Below are 15,396 nucleotides of genomic sequence, written 5' to 3'. Positions count from 1 at the left end.
TTTACACATCACTGTATCGTCACGAGCCGCAGGGTTTAATTTGGTTTTGTTTGTGTATGTTTTTTTTTTTTACTCTCAAAGCCGTGATCCCCATTCACCTCCATTATACGACTGATAGACTGCAACAGTTTGAGTAAAACAAATCTTAATTTGTGTTCTACTGAAAAAACAAAGTCACCTACATCTTGGATGCCCTGGGGGTAAGCAGATAAACATCAAATTTTAATTTGTGGGTGAACTATCCCTTTAATACATTTTAATCTTTTACAAGGTTTTAATATTTAATTTCCTTTTAAAACCTTTAATTTTTAATTTACTTGGATTTAAATAAAAACAAAAATCCAAGGCATGCATTCCGATTTTCTGAAGTTCTTTAAAGTAATTGTAATAAGTAACACTACTTTGTTTTGTCAGTTTAAATTTGTTCATTCAGTATTTGCAAAATGCCTCATTCAGCCAATAAATTAATCAAGACAAAAACAGATTTCTTGTTCAGCAAATTTACGAACAATAAATTATTTTATTGTTTTGACAACTGTATACTCTTACTGGACAATTAACATTTTAAGAGAGCTGACTTTGTTTCAATCATCCTACAAAGCGAAGATATTCAGGATATATAATTTTTTATTTTTTATAGTTGAACATATTGGCCTCAAAACCCAACACACAAGAACAGTGATAATCAACCAGAAAAATATATATAATGGCTGCTGAATACAGGACATTTATCATTAAACAGAATATTTTTTTCAACATATGCTGTCAGCACTAGATTTTTTGTGAACTGAACAGATGGAGCTGAAAATCATTTAGAAACTTTCCTGTAGTCTCAACTCATTTTTAATTCTATCTTAATGCTATTCGCAAATATTATAAATATATGGCATGACAGTATTATATCTGAAAATGTTGACACTGAGTTATAGCAAGGAAACCACACAATTGGAAGCAGAAGACTACATTACAATGTAAATGATTCTTTCTGAACATGTTTAACAGATTATTCAAATATTATTCCTCTGTACATAAGTCTTAAAAGATTTGACTCACCCTTTAGGGAGCTGAGCAGATGAGATGTCGATGTTGGTTCTCCATTACGATACGCCCGTCGCTGCTAATGAGTATTTGTATCTTTGTATCCTAAAGGCATCCAAAGGTGTTTTAGGGCTGCAGCTCCTTCTCTAGAGTCAAGAAATAGAAAAGACAGACAGACAGAGAGAGAGAGACAGAGAGAGAGACATTTGCTGTGTGTTGTGCTATGCGGAGAGACCTGACGGAAACACCGCGGTGTGACGTAAAGAAACCCCTACAAGTCCGCGCTGGATTTATGACGTATATGTCCTATTGAAAGTCAAACCGGCATCTCTTTGCCAGATCACGACAAAGTGGCATGATTTAAAGGTGCACTTAGCATTTTATGACAATTAAGAAAGTTTTACACAAATAAGTTAATGAGGTTTTTGAAAATTGTAATAAAATAAGGATACAATAAATGGATATATTGCATGAGAGCTTTCAATTTAGTTTTCATTATTGCTCATTTAATAAATATTTAAACAACTGGCAAAACTAGGATTTTTTTTGTTGGTCTTGTCAAATTGAATTTATAAACAACCTCAAGTTTATTTCATGTGGTTATGCATGTAATCAGGGGTGAAACATTAAAGGTGCACTAAGCGATTTTTACCAAACGATGTTGATACTTGAAAGCACGAAAACACGAAAGCACGAAAACATACCCCAACAGGACCTCCCTATTTTGATAACTCAGCCCCACATGTACGTTCACAACCCTGGCAGCGACGATGGCGGAATCTGATATGCCTGCCAACCGCAGCTTATTCAAGCAAAAGCCAACACAGAAAAGTTGTGTGGAAAAGCAAAATCAATGTAACTCACCTTTTATGAAGATCCCTTCTGCTCCTTGAGTTTCTCCACCGCTGAAAAGCTGCTCTAATATTTACGCGGGTCCTACCGCTTGCCTGATCGTAATCCTTTATTTTAATGTTTTGTTTCTCTGAAATTTTCATTTTCTCTTATCTGCCATCTCTCGCTATTGTCACGGTTGCAGACTGTGTGGAGCGAGGAACGAGGAAACGAGGAATTTCACACAGAACAGTCTTTAATTATCCACAGGAGGAAAAACACAGGGTAGCCAGGAGACACACGTAGCATAATGATGTTTAGAACCGACAAACACAGACGGGCTTATAAACACAGGGACAAAATAGACACAGCTGGAATTAAACTAACACAATTAACACAAGGCGAAACTGGGTCATGGGAAAACTGGGGGGGGGGGTGTAATATTTATAGCTATATATGAAACTATATATTCAGTTTATAGATGGACGGACTATGGTGATCCAGTAGTGCACAACACAACGCATAGTACAAATTTTGTTGTTTACTTTTTTCGTTGTGTTGCGGCTTGTTTCCATTGTGTTGTGGAGACTTTGTTGTGTTGTAACTTGTTTCCGTTGTGTTGTGGCTTGTTTCCATTGTGTTGCGACTTGTTTCCGTTGTGTTGCGATGATTTATCCAAAAGCCGGCGTGAAAGAGCTTGGGGTAAAATAAAATTACCAAACAAAGCCCTTGTGTCACACAACGGGGAATGACGGAGACATAGATCAATGGAACAGTCTTTATTATAATCCAGCCCACAGGATAATCCACACTTGGAATGGCAAAAGACAAATGTATACATGACAATGTAGACCCGACAAAGACAGAGAGCACAGATTGGGACTTAAATACATGGAGTAATGAGGATAATTACAAGACACACCTGGATGACATAAACACAACATGTCCTTGCGCCATAGAAACAACAGAGAGAGGGACAGGTGGGAACTTGGGAGGAGGCTCGGGAGGAGGATGGGCACCCGGGAGGGGGCCGGCAGACAGAGACCAGGGAGGCGACAAAGGAGGGAGGAGCCAGGGAGGAGCCAGGATGGGCCCAGAGCAGGAGGAGCACAGCAGGACCCAGGCCACAGCCATGATGACGGCCCACGATGTAGCCGACGGAGGGAGGAGGCATGGAGGAGGAATGGCCGCCGACTCCAGGGGGCCGACCAATGACGGCAGAGCAGGTGGTGGAGGAGCCCGAGGCGGAGACGGGAGAGCCGATGAGCCAGGGTGATGGGGAGGTTCCGGAGGTTCTAGGTGGAGCAGATGGCGCCGGTGACCAATGCGAAGGTGTGGATCCGGGAGGCCGTGGTGGAGACGGAGCGACCGAGGACTGAGGAGGAGCTAAGGGGATGAAGGAGCCTGACGGAGCCGGAAGGACAAAGGGACGAGGCGAAGCAAGAGGAGTGGAGTCCCGAGGAGCAGGATGGTAGACGCCAGACCAAGGTGGAGCCGGAGGGATGAGGGAGCCCGGCGGAGCTAGTGGACTGCCAGGCCACGGCAGAGAGGAGAGAGCTAGGAGCCATGGAGGAGCTGACGGGTCCACGGGCTGAGGCGGAGTCCGGGGTTTAGAGGCTGGAGGTGGAGTCAAGGGAAACTCCAGCCATGGCGACGCTGGAGGATGGCAGTCCCACGGAGCTCGCAACCGCATAGATGGTGGGCTGAGGGCGAGCAGAGGGGCTGCCAGACGACAGCAGAGAAGGAGGCAGGAGCGGGTGGGAGGGTAGGCATTTGTGAGCTTCCGGGCTTTCAGGCCAAAACTTAGGAACGGGAGCCCTCTCCTCTTCGTTGTGGTGCAGTTGCTGCACCATACACAGCTCCCCCTCAGCCGCGATGCAGGGGGTTGAGCTCCTCTCCGCGCTCACACCATCTGCAGCTTTCTGCCTTGTGATGGGCATTGTTGCCGGCTCACACACCTTGACTGACGTCATCAGTGGCTCTGGCTCCACGGCAATCCTCAGCTCTGTCGTTCTGTGCAGCGATGGCTCGTCGATCGCGGCGGGCTCTGGCTCTCCGTCAGCAGAGGGGTCGGGCATGCGCTCCGCGCAGCGGGGAGATGGTGGGCTGAGCTCTGGGTCGAGAGTGGAACTGGCGAGATCCTCCTCAGAACAGACAGTTAACGAGAATCCATTTCCCGCCAGTACCCTCTCTACAAAGGCGGCGAATACCGCTCGAGGACCATCTTCGGACGACGGCGCCCTGCATGCGAGGTTCAGGCTGGCATCATAGAACACGCAGAGCGCGTCGTCCGGGTAGGTGGTGAGATGGGCGATGGCCAGAAACAGTCTGGTATGGCCCTTGAGCAATCTTTCCCCCTGCTCCAGCAAGAGGAGGAGGTAATTCGGGCGGAAGAAGGGGTCGTAGGGCTCCATGGGGAAACAACAGGAAACAAAAAACACTGAACGAAAAACGGAAACAAAAACAGCAAATACGCCAAAAAAATGTTTGTCGGTCGGTTCTTCTGTCACGGTTGCCTATTGTGTGGAGTGAGGAATGAGTAAACAAGGAATTTCACACAGAACAGTCTTTAATTATCCACAGGAGGAAACACAGGGTAGCCAGGAGACACACGTAGCACAATGACGTTTAGAACCGACAAACACAGACTGCACAGACTGGGGCTTATAAACACAGGATAACGAGGGACAAAATAGACACAGCTGGAATTAAATTAACACAATTAACACAAGGCGAAACTTGGTCACGGGGCGCAAAACACACACAGACAGTCCAGAACCCTGACAGCTATCTAGTCGATCTGCTAATATCCATCCTGTGCACATTTACGAAGAGCACTCTCTTCTCCCTATCAATACTAGACGTACACGCCCCTTACTGCTGATTGGCTGCGAGTGTGTTTTGGGACTTGGTCCGACACTACAGTCATGGCCAAACATTTTGGCAGTGACATAAATTTTGTGTTTTACAAAGTTTGCTGCTTAAGCTGTTGTGGTGTTCATTCACATTGTTTCTAAATTATTGTGTATAGTGATCAGATGGAGCATGATGGAGCACCATGTCACAAAGCAAGAGTGATAAAGAAGTGGCTTGAAGATTGGCATTATATTGAAATTTTGGATCTGTGGCCAGGCAACTCCCCGGATCTCAATCCCATAGAGAACCTGTGGTCAGTCCTCAAAAGGCGAGTGAATAAGCAGAAGCCCACAAATTGTGATCAACTCAGAGAACAAATAAGGCAAAAATGGATTGCCATCAGTCAGGATTTGGCCCAGAAGCTAATATCCAGAATGTCAGAGCGAATTGCAGAGGTTATGAAGAACAAGAGTCAACACTGTAAATATTGACTCATTATATTCTTTAGCCAATAAAAGCCTTTAAAACTGATGATATGCTTATCATTGTTTTTCAGTATACAATAGAAACATGTGGGAAAATAATCTACAAATACTGAAGCAAACTTTGCAAAACACAAAATTCATGTCACTGCCAAAACTTTTGGCCATGACTGTAGTGGTCAAAAGCATTTTTCAAAAATCACTTACAGTAGGCCCCCTACCCTATATATATATAAATATATATAATTTTTTTAAAGCTTCCTGACAATTATTTATGTTGAATTTCTTGTGACATGCCAGTTAACATTTACAACACTGTTCTGCTTAAAATATGAATAGCCCAAGTATGCAAATTCCCTCTTTGCCAGAAGTTGGCGCTTGTGGAGCAGCAGAATTTTAGCCTTTACATCAGGGGTCAACAAACTTGGTCCTGGAGGGCCGGTGTCCTGCAGAGTTTAGCTCCAACTTGCCTCAACACACCTGCCTGGACGTTTCAAGTATACATATAAGAGCTTGATTAGCTGGTTCAGGTGTGTTTGATTAGGGTTGGAGCAAAACTCTGCAGGACACCGACCCTCCTCCAGGACCAAGTTAGGTGACCCCTGATTTACATAAAGTAAACAGTACATTATTACAGGCATTATACAGAGGTAATATGAAAAGAAAAAGCCATGAAAACATTCCTGGCCCAAATGTGAGTTTTACAGGTATGATTAAACATCATGAATTACACAAAATATTAATTATTCATCATTGGTAGATCAAAACTATAACTTGGCAAGTTGGCATAAATGTGGGGTATTTTGTGGTTGCTAACTGTGTTTTTATTTTGAATTAATTTAATCATAGCATGCCCCTGAATGTATAAACTGAATGTGTCTATTGTGACAAATAATTGTAAACATTCAGACTTTTTCATAAGCCACCCTTGTTCTTTAGAAAAAAAAAATCTAATTTGAATTTGAGATTCTGTATGTAGTTTTGATTGACGATGTAAATCAATCTGACAGCATGGGATGAAAAACATCCAGTTAAGACAAATTGGGCCACATTAGGCTAATAGAAATACGTAAATTCATAGCTGTGTTCCACTCAGACTTCGATATTTTTTTCAAAGGGAGGATGATAAGTTCACACGACATATGTGCACATCATATATTGTACCAGATTCTGGGTACTATATTAGAGAGTTTGTGTTAGCTATTAAGGCAGTATGTATGAATCAGTGACCTATAATTTCTTCTGTTGTGTGACCTTATGCTTCTGTTTCTCATTTCTGAGCCAAAGAGGAGAATACATTCATTTATAGCATGAATGATTGAAAGCCAAGGAGCACTTAACTTAATGAGCTACTCTGCAATATGGAGGTCCTGCATTAGATTTATGTGTCCTCGCTCGTGACTATCAGTGGAATTTCAGCCTGTTAAAACTTCAAGAGTCAAAAATAGAAGAAAACAGCTACTGTATCGAAAGAAAAACAGCTTGATTTAAGATCGAGACAATCTCATATCTGTTTTGTTACTTTGACACAGCACCTGAATATTAAATAGACTTTTCATGCATATGAGTCAGCATACCACAACAAAATCCTCTCGAAAACATTGTAACATTATGTCAGTGTTGACAATGGATTTTACAAAATGCAAAATACTCAGATAATACTGTTCTCATACAATTATTTTTTTTTAATAAAAGGTATGAAACATTTCTATTTTGCATAAAGAATTCATGATGGAGCCCAACTACAGAAAGACTCATCATGACAATAATAAAAACTAAGCTATCGGTTGTGTCATAAGAGCAGTCATTAGACTTGGCCTTTCCATCATATAAATTGAAGTATAACCATCTTAGCTAAAACCTTAAATAGCTTGCAATGATACATCATATACACCAGAGCATGTCTCCTCTTAATGAATACAAATGATAGAACATCTCAGTGGTGAAGAATCCACTTTGCTTATACTGTATATTTTGCTTCATACAAAAAAATCAAAGCATTTGAAACAGAAGTGAAGAACTTTGACATTAATCCTACAACAATAATTCACAACCTGCCTGTCTTAGTTGTGAGCAATGATAAATACCTCAAAAGCATTTGACATTTTTGGTTGCTGCAATGCTTCAGACTAGAGCAGCTTTATGACAGCTGTTGCTGCCTACGAAGGATTCCCTGCATAATAGAGTTCTGAATATGCTCTGAATATCTGATCACATATCTCAAATTTCCAAACTGTTCAAAGTGCAAACTCTATAGCTCAGCTAATGTGAGCTATATGCATATGTTTATACATGTTTAATATTAATGTCCCAACTGGATGATTCACTGAAATTCTTATGTAAAATATCACTGTAAAAAACGATTGTATTTTAACTATAAAAGATTGTAAATGCTCCAGTAAAAACCTGTTAACTGGTTAACGGTAAGTTACTGGTAAGTTGTTCATTGAAATATCTCTTTCTTCTTATATACATTATGTTTTATGTTACATGTTGTTAAATTAAAGTCAGTTGCATTATTTTAGTCTCATGTGTGTTATCATGATAGTGTTTTGTATTTATGCATCTTCTTTGTATTAGTATTTCCCTCAGTTTGTGGAAAAGCTGCTCACCATGTGGGTTTGTCATTACCCCCTGTATTTTTATGGTGGTTGTCAGTGTATTATAAAGGTATAAAATGTTAATAAACCTTAATATATAAAGGTATATTAAGGTATTAATATACCTTTATGTTGGTATATTACCAGTTATATTGAGAAGTGTTACAGTATTTGACCATCTTATAAATGTGAAATGCAATTATTCCTTTTATTTTAAAATGTATGTAAAAGGACAATGTGTTGAAAAGAAATGGAAATTGAACTTATGACATGTATCATTAATTTCACCTATAAGTTTCCCATAAGTATATTAATTTCATGCACTTTCATGCAGGGCAGAGAATCTGTGCATCTAAGAGCACTTTGCTGAGAAAAATAATAGGTTTTCCCATAGATAACACAGGATCTTGAGAACCAGTAAACATCTTTGAAACTGCTAAAAGTAAAACTTTTTTTTGTTATTCGTTTAGCCTCCTAACTCAACTCCTTTTATTACTTCTGTCCTCTGTCTACAGTTTCTGCATCCTGTAGCCCACAAATACAGCTACAGAAACACCACAGGGGAGAAAGTTAATTTAATGGCTTGAGACTATTGTCCTGGAACAAATTGAACCAGGCTGTGGGTAAAGAATGTGGGTTGACTTTCAAGTGAAGGCAAATGCAAACACGTTTGTGCTTTTCAGGCTGAGATTCAGAAGCAGTATTTGAAATCATGCTGAGCTGGACATTTTATAAAGGTGCTGCAATCAAAGTTAGCTTGACATTTGAGCACGGGGTGGCCAAACTGTTTGGCGGGGTAAACCAGTCGTGAAACTTCACAAGGCAGAGCACAGTAAAAGTGCTGGATAAAGAGGAATAATTTACCTACAATTCACTAAGAACAAATACATGCTATTGTTTACAAGCAATGAAGAATATCTTTTAAATGAAATGAATACACAGTGTCTTTGGAGGGGTCTTTTTCAAACTATATGTGTGTTTCTCAATCAGGACATTAAAAATATACACATCATAATTTCTTCAGAGAAATAACTGACTACATACAGTACAGACATGAAGCTTATTTCAAGACGGCAAGTTAAGCTTTTCATTTCAGTATAGAGCAGTATAGTAACAGAGGCTATTTTATTATTCAAATCAATTTCTGATACTAATACGTTCATGTTTAATAATTCCTGAATAATTACATACATAAAGAAATAGGCTATATTTTGTGTTGGATTAACGTTACCTGTGTCGGCAGTGCGCAGCAGACACACCCACCTAAACGATTTAAATATATTATCCTGCCCAAAAAGACCATAAACATTGCACATCTGAAGTAAAAATTAATTTACATACACATAACATAAAAACTAATCCCGTTGGACTGATTTGCTTCAAATCGGGTGATTGCAGGTCAGTGTTTTAGCTGTGACTCAATGGTGCACTCTACCGGTAGGGATTAGTAAAATGGCGGATCGAACACTTCCGGTGGCTTCACTGCCTTTTAGCAGTTTAGAACGCGATGAGCGATCCGCACAAGTCACCTTTGGATGCATCCTTGATAAAAGAGGCGGAGCAAGAACACATCCGGGGATTTGAACTGTACTTGGCTAGATGTGAACTTTGGCTTTGTCCAAATACCCACACTTGCAGTCTTTGCACTTGACCACTTGATTACTTAAATGACGTATTTCCTGTATTTGGCCAAAATCTTCAAGTGGGTGTGAAGACCACAAGTGTTGTGGTGCTTCTAGTGATAAAAAGCAGTTGCAAATGTTGCAAATGTTGAACAAAATAATTATCATCACTACTCATTTGCACCAATAAAGCATGTAACTCTTTGTTTTACTACCAAATTATGCTATATCTAATTATTATTAATATTTCACATACATTGGAAAGGTTTCCGTGACCTCTCACGAGATCTCGGCAAAAAGTCTCTTGATTTATTTCCACATGATGCATGATAGGATACACAGCCTCGAATACTGCTCCAGAGCGGTATTCGAGATAGTGTGGATTTAGTGTGTGTTAAGGGCACTGCACTCTGGCGTTTTTAAAGGGGTCATATGATGCTATTTTAAAGATCATAATTTTGTGTATTTGGTGTAACAGAATATGTTGGCATGCTTTAATGTTCAAAAAACACATTATTTTTCAAATACTGTACGTCCTCTATGCCCCGCCTCTTTTTAGAAATAGCCTTTGTGCACAGCCAGCCTTGTACTCTTCTAGGTTCAAAAAACTGTCGTCCATAAAATGCGTTGCACAAATTCGAACATCTGGGTTGTGTTGTTCTGTTGTAAATAAATCTTAACCAATGATTCCTAATTGCATCTGCTTCCAGAGGCCAAATAAAGTGTTTTTGCTTTTGCACTGAAACACACAGTGTCTCTTTATGTTATCTGTATGCACCCAAGGGTCTGAGAGTAACGCAATTTCAATTCTCTGTGTGTATGTGCTGTACATGTGGAAGAATTGACAATAAAGCAGACTTGACTTGACTTGACTTGACTACCTGTGATTTTTTAATGATCCCGAAGACATTGATTAGCATGCTCAGGTGTGTTTGATTAGGGCTAGAGCTAAACTCTGCAGGAAAGTGGATCTTGTGAGCCAGATTTGAGGATCCCTGCCGTAGGGTGTCCCATTTGTCATTTTAGCTTTCAGAAGAGTGCTCGCGAGCACCCCCTTTGCGGCCGTTATGCGCCCTCGATCCGCACTTCTGCCGAGCCCGCACTGGGGCGAGCTCCGCAGCAGACTTCTACCCGACAGTCAAAGCGGCATTACGTCACGAAAGTGCGGACTCAGAGGAAGGCCGCGAGGGTTTAGTGTGCCATTTGGGATAGGGCCAAGAACGCATATTGAGAAAGGCTCTTGTCTTCTCTATATGTGTCATTCCAATGCTAAAATTCAATGCCAGGCTAATCCACAGACCAATGCTATGTACATTACACACAAGCCCACCACTTTGAAAATTAGCCTATATATTCCAGTTGCTTTCGATTCCTGAAGCAAATGTAAGAGCTGAGAATTTTTTTTAATCGAAAAGATTCTTTAAGTTATAGCGCCAGAGATTACTAGTAATTCTGTAGTACACATAGGCCATATTATTTTGTTATGTAGTGTCCTACATGTCTAAATGTAGCCTATATACGTACCTCCTGAAATCAAAAAAGCCTTGAAGTTATTGTACTCATGAGGGATTAAGTGTCCACTCAAAACACAAAATACCTGCAGGGCTTATATAGCATGAAACGGTGCAGTGCTTTTATTCATGAAGGTCAGTGTGTGGGTCATTTTGTTATGAGGCCAGATTCATTCATTCAATTCATGCGCTTCAGTTATCTTTTTGATTCTTGACGCATTAATAATGTCATGATACACAAGCAATCTGTTTGGCCTCAGATTGATTTTCTTCTCAGATTTCCGTTGTGTTTTTGTTAGTGCCCACAAGTTTGAGATCACATTGAAATTGATCTGTGAAAATGTAATTGAAATCTGGAAATAAACATAAAGTTTATGGATTAAAAAAAAATACAAAATGTTAAGATGAAATAAATGATAAATAAATATTTATGAATGCACTATTTCTAGGTCGCTAAAATATCCAAACATGTTTATTTGTTAAATCTGGAAAAAGAAAAAAAAACATCGATTTGTTTGTTAACATTGTTTCATCGATTTTTTTGTATTTTTGGCCATTGTGGGTCATAGATATGTACACATATCTATATTGTGGGTGGGCAACATGTCAACAGAACAATACAACCAAAAAGCCTTGAAGTTATTGTACTCATGAGGGATTAAGTGTCCACTCAAAACACAAAATACCTGCAGGGTTTATATAGCATGAAACGGTGCAGTGCTTTTATTCATGAAGGTCAGTGTGTGGGTCATTTTGTTATGAGGCCAGATTCATTCATTCAATTCATGCGCTTCAGTTATCTTTTTGATTCTTGACGCATTAATAATGTCATGATACACAAGCAATCTGTCTGGCCTCAGATTGATTTTCTTCTCAGATTTCCGTTGTGTTTTTGTTAGTGCCCACAAGTTTGAGATCACATTGAAATTGATCTGTGAAAATGTAATTGAAATCTGGAAATAAACATAAAGTTTATGGATTAAAAATAAATACAAAATGTTAAGATGAAATAAATGATAAATAAATATTTATGAATGCACTATTTCTAGGTCGCTAAAATATCAAAACATGTTTATTTGTTAAATCTGGAAAAAGAAAAAAAAACATCGATTTGTTTGTTAACATTGTTTCATCGATTTTTTTGTATTTTTGGCCATTGTGGGTCATAGATATGTACACATATCTATATTGTGGGTGGGCAACATGTCAACAGAACAATACAACAGACTCTTCCGGGTCCCCGTTACTATGGAAACATTCTATCCAATCAAAATAGCCAAGATAAACGTGCCAAATTTTCAACAGTGTTGCCAACTTAGCAATTTTGTTGCTAAATTTAGCAACTTTTCAGACTACCCTAGCTACTTTTTCTTCCAAAAGCACCTAGCAACAAATGTAGCTATTTTTTAATTTTATTTGGCTTCTTTGAGCAACTTTTGATAAGTGACTCAAACAATAAAAAGGCACACATTTTCCATCTAAATTTCCCAAAAAGAGGAAACCAAAGATGCCTAGCAGTACACACATCACTTGAATTAAGTTATTGCTATTTGCAATTGTTCAATTTGATAATAATAATAATTTAATAATTGTTAATTTATGATACACCTTGTTGTACCTGTGATCGTTCATATTACGTCACGAAAGTGCGGACTCAGAGGAAGGCCGCGAGGGTTTAGTGTGCCATTTGGGATAGGGCCAAGAACGCATATTGAGAAAGGCTCTTGTCTTCTCTATATGTGTCATTCCAATGCTAAAATTCAATGCCAGGCTAATCCACAGACCAATGCTATGTACATTACACACAAGCCCACCACTTTGAAAATTAGCCTATATATTCCAGTTGCTTTCGATTCCTGAAGCAAATGTAAGAGCTGAGAATTTTTTTTAATCGAAAAGATTCTTTAAGTTATAGCGCCAGAGATTACTAGTAATTCTGTAGTACACATAGGCCATATTATTTTGTTATGTAGTGTCCTACATGTCTAAATGTAGCCTATATACGTACCTCCTGAAATCAAAAAAGCCTTGAAGTTATTGTACTCATGAGGGATTAAGTGTCCACTCAAAACACAAAATACCTGCAGGGTTTATATAGCATGAAACGGTGCAGTGCTTTTATTCATGAAGGTCAGTGTGTGGGTCATTTTGTTATGAGGCCAGATTCATTCATTCAATTCATGCGCTTCAGTTATCTTTTTGATTCTTGACGCATTAATAATGTCATGATACACAAGCAATCTGTTTGGCCTCAGATTGATTTTCTTCTCAGATTTCCGTTGTGTTTTTGTTAGTGCCCACAAGTTTGAGATCACATTGAAATTGATCTGTGAAAATGTAATTGAAATCTGGAAATAAACATAAAGTTTATGGATTAAAAATAAATACAAAATGTTAAGATGAAATAAATGATAAATAAATATTTATGAATGCACTATTTCTAGGTCGCTAAAATATCAAAACATGTTTATTTGTTAAATCTGGAAAAAGAAAAAAAAACATCGATTTGTTTGTTAACATTGTTTCATCGATTTTTTTGTATTTTTGGCCATTGTGGGTCATAGATATGTACACATATCTATATTGTGGGTGGGCAACATGTCAACAGAACAATACAACAGACTCTTCCGGGTCCCCGTTACTATGGAAACATTCTATCCAATCAAAATAGCCAAGATAAACGTGCCAAATTTTCAACAGTGTTGCCAACTTAGCAATTTTGTTGCTAAATTTAGCAACTTTTCAGACTACCCTAGCTACTTTTTCTTCCAAAAGCACCTAGCAACAAATGTAGCTATTTTTTAATTTTATTTGGCTTCTTTGAGCAACTTTTGATAAGTGACTCAAACAATAAAAAGGCACACATTTTCCATCTAAATTTCCCAAAAAGAGGAAACCAAAGATGCCTAGCAGTACACACATCACTTGAATTAAGTTATTGCTATTTGCAATTGTTCAATTTGATAATAATAATAATTTAATAATTGTTAATTTATGATACACCTTGTTGTACCTGTGATCGTTCATCAGTTAGGCAATGTAAGAAAAATTCCTAGAAAAATGGAAAAGGTAGGCTACTAGTAATTTTCCAGGACATTATCCGTTAACCATTGTAACCATTTAACCCGAAACACAAAATACTATGCATAATTTAAAATGCAGGTGAAAACCTGTGAAGTCTTTTCTTAGAGTGTAGCATATTGACTAATACTTGCTTAAAACTATAATTGTTCAGAATGTGTAGTTTTACTAGTTTACTAGCTAATAAACTTGTAATCGTTCAAAAATGTGTACATGTAAAATAATTCAATGTTGTATATAAAAATATTTATATTTTACCATTATATTATGCATTTATATAATTTTACGAACAAATCTAAATTAACATATAAAAATATATTTTGTTGTATTTTGTATATCTGGCACTGAGATTTGATGTAGTGACACAATTTTGCGACGTGATTACATAATGACGTCATCGCGCACCAAATCGACCTTCCTTTAGCAACTCAGTGTTGCCAACTTAGCCATTTTGTTGCTAAATTTACCAACTTTTCCGACTACCCTAGCAACTTTGTCTTCCAAAAGCACCTAGCAACAAATTTAGCTGTTTTTAAAATTTATTTGGCGACTTTTAGCAACTTTTGATATGTGACACTCAAACGATAAAACAACATTTTCCAGCTAAATTACACAAAAAAAGAGGAAAACAAAGATGCTCAGCAGTACACACAACACATGAATTAATTTAGCTGCTGTTTTCAGATGTTCAATTTAATAATAATAATCATTGAATCATTATTTATTTATGATAAACCTTGTTAGTAGCTTGTACCTGAGATTGTTTGTACACTGTTAGAAAAATAGCTAGAAAAATGGAAAAGGTACTAGTAATTTTCCAGGACATATCTGTTATCCATTATATGTTGTAATCCTGTAACCCGAAAACACAAAATACAATGTGCAATTTAAAATGCAGGTAAAAAAAAAAACCTGTGTAAAATCAATACAGAAAATTCTGTCATATTAACATAGTAAGATTGTGCCCTGTTTTTACAGACTCTTCTTAAGAGTGTAGCATACTAACTAACTACTAATACACTGCTTAAAATTATAATTGTTCAGAATGTATAGTTTTACTAGTTTACTAGCTTGTAAAAAATCTTAAATTGTTCAATAATTCAATGTTGTATTTAAAAATACAGTTATTTACATTGTAATATTATATTATGCATTTACATTATTTTATTAACAAATGTAAATAAAAAATGTTTTTTTTTGGTTGAGATTTGATGCAGTGACACAATTTTGCGTCATGATTACGGAATGACGTCATCACATGATGACATCAAAATGTCATTTAGCAACTTTTAGCAACAAATCAACCTTCCTTTAGCAACTTCCACTGAAAATGAGTTGGCAACACTGTAGCAACTTCCCCTGAAAATTAGTTTGC

The sequence above is a fragment of the Sinocyclocheilus grahami genome, unplaced genomic scaffold (assembly GCF_001515645.1).
Source record: "Sinocyclocheilus grahami isolate Dianchi unplaced genomic scaffold, SAMN03320097.WGS_v1.1 scaffold1016.1, whole genome shotgun sequence".
In the NCBI taxonomy this organism is placed as follows: Eukaryota; Metazoa; Chordata; class Actinopteri; order Cypriniformes; family Cyprinidae; genus Sinocyclocheilus; species Sinocyclocheilus grahami.
This window is presented reverse-complemented; position numbering follows the sequence as displayed.